Source organism: Phodopus roborovskii, unplaced genomic scaffold (assembly GCF_943737965.1).
Source record: "Phodopus roborovskii unplaced genomic scaffold, PHOROB, whole genome shotgun sequence".
NCBI lineage: Eukaryota > Metazoa > Chordata > Mammalia > Rodentia > Cricetidae > Phodopus > Phodopus roborovskii.
In genome coordinates this window covers 5116574-5127797 of record NW_026126613.1, presented here as the reverse complement: position 1 = coordinate 5127797, position 11224 = coordinate 5116574, and positions in this window count along the sequence as shown.

The following is an 11224-nucleotide window of genomic DNA, read 5'->3' as shown; positions in this document are numbered from 1 at the left end:
AAATGCAAAATTACAGCATACTTCTTCAAATTTCACTTATCAGGTGTTGCTATGGTTTCTGGTCTAGCAAAAAAAAAAAAAAAAAAAAAGCCACACAGCCCATGTTCACATACATATTGTCAAGTATTAGTCTTACAGATTCTGCTTGTTGACATTGTTGACAAGGGATTTCCACAAAAGAACAGGACTCTGGCCTTCAGAGCATCTCATTTAAAAGTACAGGGATAAAAATGTAAATACTTTACATTGCTCTATACACTTAGATAATCATGCAAGTTGATCTTTGAAAAGTTCTCCTGTTTTTATATACAGTACATTCTAGCTTTTCTGATTTCATATGCCTTCCTTTATTGTTGAAATTACAGTGTTATTCCATCATTCATCCCTTTTCCTTCCTGGCTCTAAACTATTCCATATGTTCTTCTTTCCTCTGCCATGTTTATTGCTGCTTTATTCACTCTAAAGCAGAAATAAAAACACCTAATGTGTTCAAAAACTTACATACAGATACTGAAAATAAGGCATATCTACACTATGACATACTATACGGCTTAAAAACAAAATCATGAATATTAAATGTAAATAGGGTAATTACAAAAGATCATAATGAGAGAGTTTATCCAGAAATAAATTACATGCTATCTCTCTTCTGAGGTCTGACTCCCAAATTTCAGATGTGACTGACATCAAAAATTAGGAAACATTCCTCTTTTGAAGCTTTGGCCTTTGGGAAAGATTTTAAACTTGCCCAAGTTTATAATAACTAGCAATTTAAGAACATTAAGGAAGGACTAAAGACATAGCTCATTGGTGAAGTGATCATATTGTTCATCCAGAGGACTAGAGTTTTATTCCCAATACACAAGTCAGATGATTCACAATTGCATGTAACTCCACTGCCAGAGGATCTGGAAAACATTAGTAGTCTTCATGGCTATACACAGGCAGAGGCACAGAGACAGACACAGTCATAGACAAAGACAGGTACACATACACCCAGAGACAGACAGATAAAATCACAGACACTCAGATATAAAATGACATGGATAGATCACAGACAGGGACACAAGTACAGGGACAAACTAAGACACAGATAAAGGGACAGATACAGACAGAATGATACAGATAAAGATATAGGAATAAGTAGTGACCCTGACAAAGGACATGTAACCAGACACAGATGAATACTGTCCCCCCTTACATACACAGAAAGAGAATTGTAAGAAAGAATATGAAAATATACTAAGATACAGAAGTTGTTAGATTTCAACTATAATGAATTAAATAGTAACGAAGGTTACTGGTGCTAAATAGCCTCAAGAATAATCTGTTATTATTTTTTTGAAGATTTATAAGTAATGTCTTAATAAAGGCTGCATATATATGTCTATATTCTACAAATATATCCATATACAATTTCAGTATTTTTTAATGAGAAGATTAATTTTTGAAGATTCAATACAGTGAGTGGTAGGCTTGTTTCTTTATGCCTAATACAGGAATTATTTATTATAACCCTTATAATATAATGAAGAAGTCTAAATAAAATGTTTATAGAGATGACAGTCTTTTTTGATTTTAGAAATAATTACTTATTAATTATATTGAAAGGTCACCAAAGTCCATAATGGAAAGTGTTGGAACATTTATGTCTATAGCTGATGGTGAAAGATAAAACAGTTTGATTCACTGCAAAACAAGAAAAAAACAGTTTGATGGACAAAGCAATATTAACTTTTTCTTCACTTGGTATCAGAATCATCAGATAAGCACAAATGACACTCTAAGAAAATATAATGTGAATGATTTTCTGTCTGTTCTGCTGCCTAAAATATGAGACTTGAAAGTTTATTTCTAGGTCTCTATAATTGACAACATTTGCTTAAACAAATAAATTGAAGTAGAGAAATATATTGAATATTAACAAAAAAGAGATATAGGAGAAAAGGTCATAAGAAGAAAGTGAATCTGAGAAAATTATGAATGTAGATACTTTTAATTAAGTAGAAAGATATAAAGCTATGTTCTACATGAAATTCTTCAGGGATTAGTATAAGAAGTGAAAATTGTCTAAGTGGTGGACTACTTACACATCTGCATGCATACTGTTTCTGTTGGCCAGGTACTAGTTTCTTATTGGCTAGCTCTGTCTTAAGAATTAACCCTTTTCTATGTATTTCCACATGATCTTACCAGGGAGAGGCGGCTGGTGGTTCTTCCTTCTCCAGACTCTCCATCTTGACTCCTCCTTCCTTCCTCTTTCCTCCTTGTTTCCTAGTCCCTTCTATCTTCCTTTCCCATTGGCCAACAGTGCTTTATTCATCAACCAGAATGAGAAACATATATATACATAATGGCATCTCACATAATCTCCTGTTTTCTGTCTAAATAAAAAGAAGGTTTTTAACCTTAACATAGCAAAATATATAACACAACAGTTATCAAATAAGAATCACAGTTAAAAATATTTAGACCATTAACATTTAGCAAGATTAAAAGAAACTATTCTATTATCTATCTTATATTTGTGAGTCTAAAATCCTACATGTAACTTAACTTTAAGCCTAACTAAGGAAAACTATAACCATAACTATCTGTCTTCAACTCCTTCAAAGACCACAGAAGGATAGTATATAAACTCTAAAAATGAAAGAGAAAACTCACTGCCTGATAAGTCACCTGAAGTTCTTCTTGAATCTTCCATCTTTAGCCTATAGGCCATATTGTGTCTGGCAGACTCTTCAACAAAGCAGGAAACTTTAAACTGTCTTCTTGTATTGGCAGTTTGTCAGTAACTTTTCTCTGTGTTCTTCAGACTGTCTGGCAGACTCTTCCATGAAGCAGGAACTCTGTAACAATACCCATCTTTCATCAGCTATAACTTTTCTGTGGGTCCTGCACGTCCTGTTTATACAGCATAAAGTCAAACAATACAGACAAGAGCAGTATCTTGTCCAAATGGCTAGTCTTGCCATATTGGAAGCCAACTCCACAACGAGTTTCTTCAATGTCCATCTTCCTTTCTGACGCAGGTAGTGTTGCCAGTAGCAATTATTTCTTACTGTCAAGATCAACACTAACCCATTTTAAATGCCATATTCTGTAGGTCTTTGAAAGGTTTGAAGAATGCCTGTTCATTTCAAATACATCTCTGTATATCTAGAAATCCTAACTTAATTCTAAGTTTTGACTATTATAGATAACTGTCTATAATCCGCACTAAATTATACATTACATTTCTACACAATACCTAAACAAGAGGAGAAATATACACATCACAAAATTGACGTAAAACTGTATCAATAAATGAAAATCCATTTCTTTTTTTTTTTTTTTTTTTGTGTTGGAGAGCTGTTGACCTCTTAACACTTTATTCCTAAACAATTCAGCATGTGCCTCCTAAGAATAATCTCCACAATCTGGGATACTGCAATCAAGCCCAAGACAGCCATTCATATCACAGTTCCATGGGAAGTGCAGTCCACAGTCAGAGAATACCTTTTTAAATTCGTGTGTGTGTGTGTGTGTGTGTGTGTGTGCGAGTGCGCGCGCACACACATGCGTCTGTGAATATGCATGTGTCTGCCTGTATGTGGACCTAAAAAGGTCAACCTCTTGAGCCATCCTCAGAACACCATCCGTCCCCTTTCAGGCAGGGTCTCTTTCTGGCCTGGAGCTCATCCACTAGACTAGGCTGTCTGTCCATCAGACTCCAGGGATCCACCTGCCTTTGTCTCCCAGGTGCTTGTGATCACAGGTGCACAGCATTACAACCAGGTTTTTTGATGTGGATGCTAGAATCAGACTCAGGTCCTCATGCTTGTGAAGCAAGCACTTTATCAACAAAGCCTTAGGTGCAGGAGTTGTGTTGTAGGTGTATCAGTTGCAACTTGGCACTACACCACCACATGTTCTCCACTGTTTGATCAGTGTGTGTGTGTGTGTGTGAAGAGTCTCCATGTGTTGGAGAGACATTTCTATATGCATAAAAAAAAAAAACAAAAAACAAAAGAAGGAGGAGGAGGAGATCTACTAGATCAGATCATCTAGTCAAGAGGAACAGAAAACAGTTTGGCTGACAAAGGAGAAAATGATCCTATTAAAAAAAGATGTTACACTTATACCCACAGGTAATGGTAGGTCTTATCTCTCCTTCATCAAAGAAAATCCATTTCAAAACAAAGTATTCATATCTATACCATAATTCCCTTTTTACCTTTAAAAAGATTGGTTGTGGTCATTAACCATTTATAACCAATCCCATTTAAATGAAAACAAACCTTTATAAACACTATTTGGGAATTTGGGCATCGTTCTTTCCAAACTACTTCCTACTGGTAAGGGGTGCTGTCATGGGGGAATCCTAAGAAAATGCAGAAATCCTGGTTGTACTCTTCAAGGCTACTTTATCTAAGCTGTTTTAAATGTTGGATCACTAGAAACTCTGTTTCAGGGGGCCTGGCTTGATCAAACCACATTAGTTTGTAAGGAATCCATAGCTTTTCATTTTCTGTGAAAACAAAAATAGAAATCCTTTTCCCCAGTAACTTGTCCTTGAACTTAAATTTTGGAGACAAAGCATTTTTAAAATATATAAATTTAATTGATCCAGCACCATTTTTTTAACTGTTGTTATTTCCTCAGCAGTCAAAAGATACAAAGACAATGTAACACCATACAGTAACCAGATTCTCTCTGAGCTTTTCACCTTTACGTGGCTTTATTATTACTCTGTTTTTTTACTTTCTATTTTTTCATTTTTTGAGACAGGGTTCCTCAGTGTATCTTTTATTCCTCCTGGAATTCACTTTGCATACCAGGTTTACTTTAATTTACAAGAGATTTGCTTGCCTCTGTCTCTCGAGTGCTGGTATTAAAGACCTGTGCCACCCCACCCAGTACCTCTTTGTCTTTTTAAATACATTTTATTCTTTTTTTCCCATTTTGTATGTATGTCATGTAATGAATTTTTTGTATGCATGTTGCTACATTAGGTTTTAAGATTGCTGTGTATATCTTTTAACCCAGGTTATTATAATGCATTTCTTGGTGCATATCTCACCTCATTTAAAACACATGTTCCTATGGATTTTCCTCTTCATCTTATTGCCATTTCCTTTTAAAGTTTGACATAATATTCCTTTACGGAAAAGATTTCTATTCAGGATGCAAGCAAAATAAAATTCCATGAAAAGAGTTTTAATTGTTAAATAGCATACTGAGTGAAGTATTCCAGATTCAGAAAGACTATACTATATATTCTTTTAGTCACGTATTCTGGCTTTGAATTTTTCAATTTGTTCGATTAATATGGAGATACTGTTAAAGCAGAAAAAGTGAGATAGGGCTTATAACAGATGGATGTATAAAAGGTCTTACGGTCTTAATAAAATGGTTGATAAGTGCTAACAGATATGTTATATTTGTGATATTAGAAAAATGGGAGGCTATATGGTTGGACCAGGCTAGGCAGGGATGCACTGAAAAGGGAAGGGGATGTGAAGTGAGAAAAGATAGGAACCTAAATCCTGGACACATGTGAAAATTTGTGAAATAATCAAAATTAGTTAAATTTAAAAACTGATTGTTGAATTTGATGACAAATATCAGTGTAACTAATACACATTTCACTTTTACTATGAGGATTCTTTTATACTCCTATTTATTATTTAAAAAGTATGATACATGTTACCAATATCCATACCTGGATATCTAGGAATTAACTTTGCCACACAGGATGGTCTTAAAATCATCCTATGATTTAGACCTTAGAGTTTGGAGGTTACAAGTAAGTCACACTATATGGCTTGAAATCTTTTTTCTTTATGATTGACACTTCAATATCTGTTATCAGTTTCAAAAAGTGATATTGATGTATACATTAAAGTGTAATTATACCAGAAAATTTCATTTTATATTATTTTCTAGTTTAAAGAAAACAGCTTATCTAATATTAAGAATGAACTACTTGCCACTTGCTTTAAGACACCCTCCTGTTACAAATTATTTTCAACTCCCTCTTATTCTGAGATCAGTATTGCTCACTCCCTAACTCTTTTGTGTCTGAGAAGTAAGCCCAGGTAGATTCCATCAACTCAATTGAAACCTTTTATAACATATGTCACAACCAATAATTTAATCATTCATCACATTTACAGTTTATTGTCTGTAGTACTCTACTAGAACATACATTCTATAAACTGAGACTTTCCCCTTAGTGTTCAATGCCGTTTAAAATGATACTTACTAAAACATTAGTAAGTAGTTTTGAGTTTCTATGTACTTTATATAGATGTTGTATTCTATGAAAAAACTGGTAGTGAAGAGAAATTATTGATGATAATTACCAAGAATATGAAAAATATGGCACTGTGGTTTCTGTTGTAATGCTTCTGCACTTAATGCTTTAACTTTACAATTTTCAAATAATAATTTTCAGTATTTGTGTTCACTCACTGTATTGACTGATCATTTTGTTACATCAATTATTTTTTCATGGGCTTCAAATAATAAAACCTATCAAGCTATATGTTTTTGCTCATTAGTTATAAATTATTGGCATAGTCAATGAATAAGTAACAAAAAATACCACTGATATACAAGTCGATGAGGCATTTTACATCAAGAAAAAAATAATAGATATAAAATATGAATTTCATGTGTTTTTGCTTTATATATTCCCAATAAACTTTAGAACAATCAATAAAATTTAAAATAGGGACTTCCCAGTACCCTGCTTGAGCCTCCTGAGGCTTGGGGACTCTGAAAGGGATACCTGTGCTAGCAAACAAACCCATGCAGAGTCTGCCATCTTTGCAGTACCATCCATGGGAAGAGGAGAGACATCAAGGTATTGGAACTGCTTGTACCCACCAGAAGACAACCTTGGTGCCATACCCACCAGAAGAAGAGAGAGCCCTCACCGGTACCCACTGGAGGAATGGAGGGGAAGAAGACAGAAAGAACACAGAAAACAACAGAAAGATCAATATGACACCATACCAGCAAGACCTGAACATCCCAATACAGATGAAGGAGAAGTGAATGACCCTAAAACCAACATTATAAAAATGATACAGACCTACAAAGACAAAATAAGAAAATCCTTTAAAGAAACAGAAAGACATACAAAATTAGAAGAAACAATTCAAACACTGCAAGTTGTGAAGTCTGAAACAGAGCCAATAAATAAATAAATAAAACAGTCTGAAGGAAAGAAGCTGGAAATAGAAAAGCTGGTTAAATGATTAGGAACTCTAGATTCATAATACAGGATGAAACAGAGAACCTCTGAAGGTGCACATACACTAGGAGAAATAGATTCTTTGACCAAAGAAAACCTTATGTCCAACAAACTCCTTACACAAAATATGGAGGAAATATCGGGAACTTAAAAGGTCAAACCTAAGAATAATAAGTATAGAAGAAGAAACCCATATCAAAGGTACAGGAAATATATTCAGCAAAATCCTAGAAGAAAAATTTCCCAATGTAAAGAAGGACATACCAATGACAGTACAAAATGCTTACAAAAAAACAAATAGAATGGACCATAAAAAAGTCCTCTTGCTACATAATAATTAAAACACTAACATACAGAATAAGGAAAGAATATTAAGAGCGCCAAAGAAAAAAAGGCCAAGTAATATATAAAAGTAAACCTATCATAATCACACCTGATTCTCCATAGAAATTCTGAAAGAAGGTCCTAGAGAGATATACCACCAACACTAAGAGACAATGGATGCTAGCCCAGACTAATAGATACAGCAAAACTTTCAATCACTATAGATGTAGAACCAAGAATTCCATGACAAAACCAGATTTAAGCAATACATATATACTAATCCAGCTCTACAGGAAGTTCTACAAGAAAAAATTCCAAACCAAGGGAGTTAACTACACCCAAAAAAAAAAAAAAAAATAGGTAATAAATAATCTCACTTTTCCAATAGCCAAAAGAAAAAGGAAAGGGGAATCCACACACAAAACCAACACTAACCACAAATGCAAAGCAAACAAGAATTAACAATCAATGCTCAGTAATATCCCTCAATATTAATGGTCATAACTTGCCTATAAAATATTACAACCTAACAAAATTGATAGGAAGACAGAATCCATCATTCTGCTGCAAAAAAGAAACAAACCTCAACTTCAAAGAAAGACATTACCTCATAGTTAATGGTTGTGAAAACATTTTCCAATCAACTGGACCCAAGAAACATGCAAGTGTATCAATCCTATTATCCAAAGTTGATGAAGCAGGTCATTTCATATTAATCACAAAGGAAACCCATTAAGATGAAGTCTAAATTGTGATCATCTATGCCCCCCAATACAAAGGCATCTACAATTTTTTAAAAAAAAAAATTAGTAATACTCAAATCACTTATAAAACTTCACACACCTACTTCAATTTCTAACTCTCACCACTAGACAAGAACACCAGGGAGAAACTTGACAAAGACACAAAGGAACTAACAGAAATTATGACTCAATTGAGTTTAATAAATATCTATATAATATTCCATCCAAACACAAAATAATATATCGTCTTTTCAGCTCCACATCAAACCTTCTCTAAAATTGACATCATACTCAGCAATATAGCAAACCTTGATAGTTCCAAAAAAAATGGAATACCTGTAACTTATCAGACAATCATTATTTAAAGTTAGAATTGAACAACAACACAAATAGCAGAAACCCTACAAAATCATGGAAATTGAACAATGTGCAATTGCACTATTCCTGGGTCAAGGACGAACTAAAGAAAGATATTAAACACTAACTAGAATTCAATGAGAATGACGATACAACATACCCAAACTTGTGGGACATTTTGAAAGCAGTTATAAGGGGAAAGTTCATAGCACAATGTGCCCATATGAAGAAACTGGAAAATAGTCACAAAAGAGAATTAATAACACAGCTGAAAGCTCTAGGACAAAAAAAAGCAAATTCACCCCAGAGGAGTAGACACCATAAATAATCAAATTGAGGGCAAAAAAATCAAAAAAGGTAGGAACTACAAAAACAATACAAAGAATCAATGTAACAAAGAGTTGGTTTTCAAGAAAAAAAAAAAAAAAAAAGATAAACGATTATCCAAATATAAGCAAGAGGCAGAGAAATAACATGCAAAATAACAAGATCAGGAATGAAAAGGTAGACATAACAACAAACACATAGTAAATCGAGCAACTCTTAAGGTCATAGTTTGAAAATCACAGGAGGGGGAAGGTACAAGTCCCCCAGAGCACATGGGAAGTGTGGGGGGGGTAGTGAATGGAGAGAGAAGTAGGAGAAAGAGAAGGGGAGGAGAGGAAGCACATGTGACTAGGAAGATTGAGTCAGGGTAGGAATAGAAGACAGAAAAGAGAGAGAACATAAAAGAGGGAGCCAGCATTGCTCTGAAGAGAAAACTGAACCTAAAGAAAGATCTAGAGACCTACAAGACTGCCACCAACTAACAATTTGAGCAACCGTGGAAAGGCTACCATAAATGCCCTTTCTGGATAGTGAGATCAACAACTAACTTATCCACCAACATGGAGCCCTCATCTAGTACATGTTGGAAACAGAAGCAAACACCCATAACTAAACCCTGAGTAGAACTACAATCCAGATGCAGAGAGAGAGGACAAGACCAGGTTACAGAAACACAGAGACAGCTGAACTGAATAAGGAGGAGCTAATGGGCCCCCTAAACTGATCGCTGGAAATCCAGCATGGGACTGACTCAGACCCCCTGAATGGTAGGTCTCAGCTAAAAGGACTGAGCAGTCTAAGGGACCTCAGACAGTAGGACCAGGATGTATTCTTTGTGCACAAAAGGACCTTGTGGACACATCCCCCATGAAGGGATACCCCCTTGACCTAGAGACAGGAGAGAAGTCCTAGTCCCTACTTTAAATGACTTGACAGATTTACATGACCCCATCTGGATAGCATGCCCTACATGTGGAATGGGTATGGGAGGATGGGAGGGGAGGGTTGTCAGGGTGCATGTGATGGGGCAGAGAGGGTTAGAGGGAGGGAGGGGGAACTGAGATCGGCATGTAATGTAAAATACAATTTAAAAAAAGGTGACAAGACAGAAAAAAAGAAAATCTCTACTCCATAAAATTCAAAAATTTAATGGAAGTGGACAAATTTCTGGATCAATATCATTTACCAAAATTAAATCAAGAACAGGTAAGCAATTTAAACAGTCCTATAAGCTGTAATGAGATAGAAGCAGTCATCAAAATTTAACCACCAAAAAAAAGCTAATGGCTGGATGGTTTCAGTGCAGAATTCTACAAGAAATTCAAACAAATGCCAATACCAATACTCCTCAAATTGTTACAAACAATAGAAGCAGAAGGGTCATTGTCAAACACTTTTAGAGGCTATTACCTTGTTACCCATGCCACACAATGATACAACTCTAAGAAAGACAACAACAGAACAACATCCCTCATGAACATTGATGCAAAACTATTTAATAAAATACTGACAAATCGAATCCAAGAACATATCAAAGAAATTATACAACTTGGTAAAGAAGGCTTCATTACAGGGGTGCAGAGATCGTTCAATGTACAATAATCCATCAATGTAATCCACAATGTAAACAAAATGAAAAAGAAAAAGCACGTGATCATTTCACTAGAACTAAAAAAGTCATTGACAAAATCCAAAACACATTCATGATTAATGTCATAAAGACCTCATGGATAACAGGAACATACCTAAAAATAATAAGAGCAATATACAGCAAACCAGCAGCCAACATCAGACTGAATGGAGAAAAACTGAATGTGATTCCTCTAAAATCAGGAAAATAACATAAAGCAGTCCACTCTCTCCATATATCTTCAATATTGTACTTGAAATTCTAGCTAGAACAATAAGACAACAAAAGGAGATCAAGGGGATACAAATTGGAAAAGATGAAATCAAACATTCACTACTTGTAGATAGAATGATAGTTTAAATAAGTGATCTAAAGAATCTATCAGGGAACTCCTAAAGCTGATAAACACCTTCAGCATAGTCACAGGATATAGGAATAATTCAAAAAATCAGTAGCCCTACTATATACAGAAGATAAAGGGGTTGACATAGAAATCAGAGAAACATTACCCTTTACACTAGCCACAAACAACATAAAATATCTTGGGGTAACACTTACCAAACAAGTGAAAGACCTATATAGCAAGAACTTCGTGTCTTT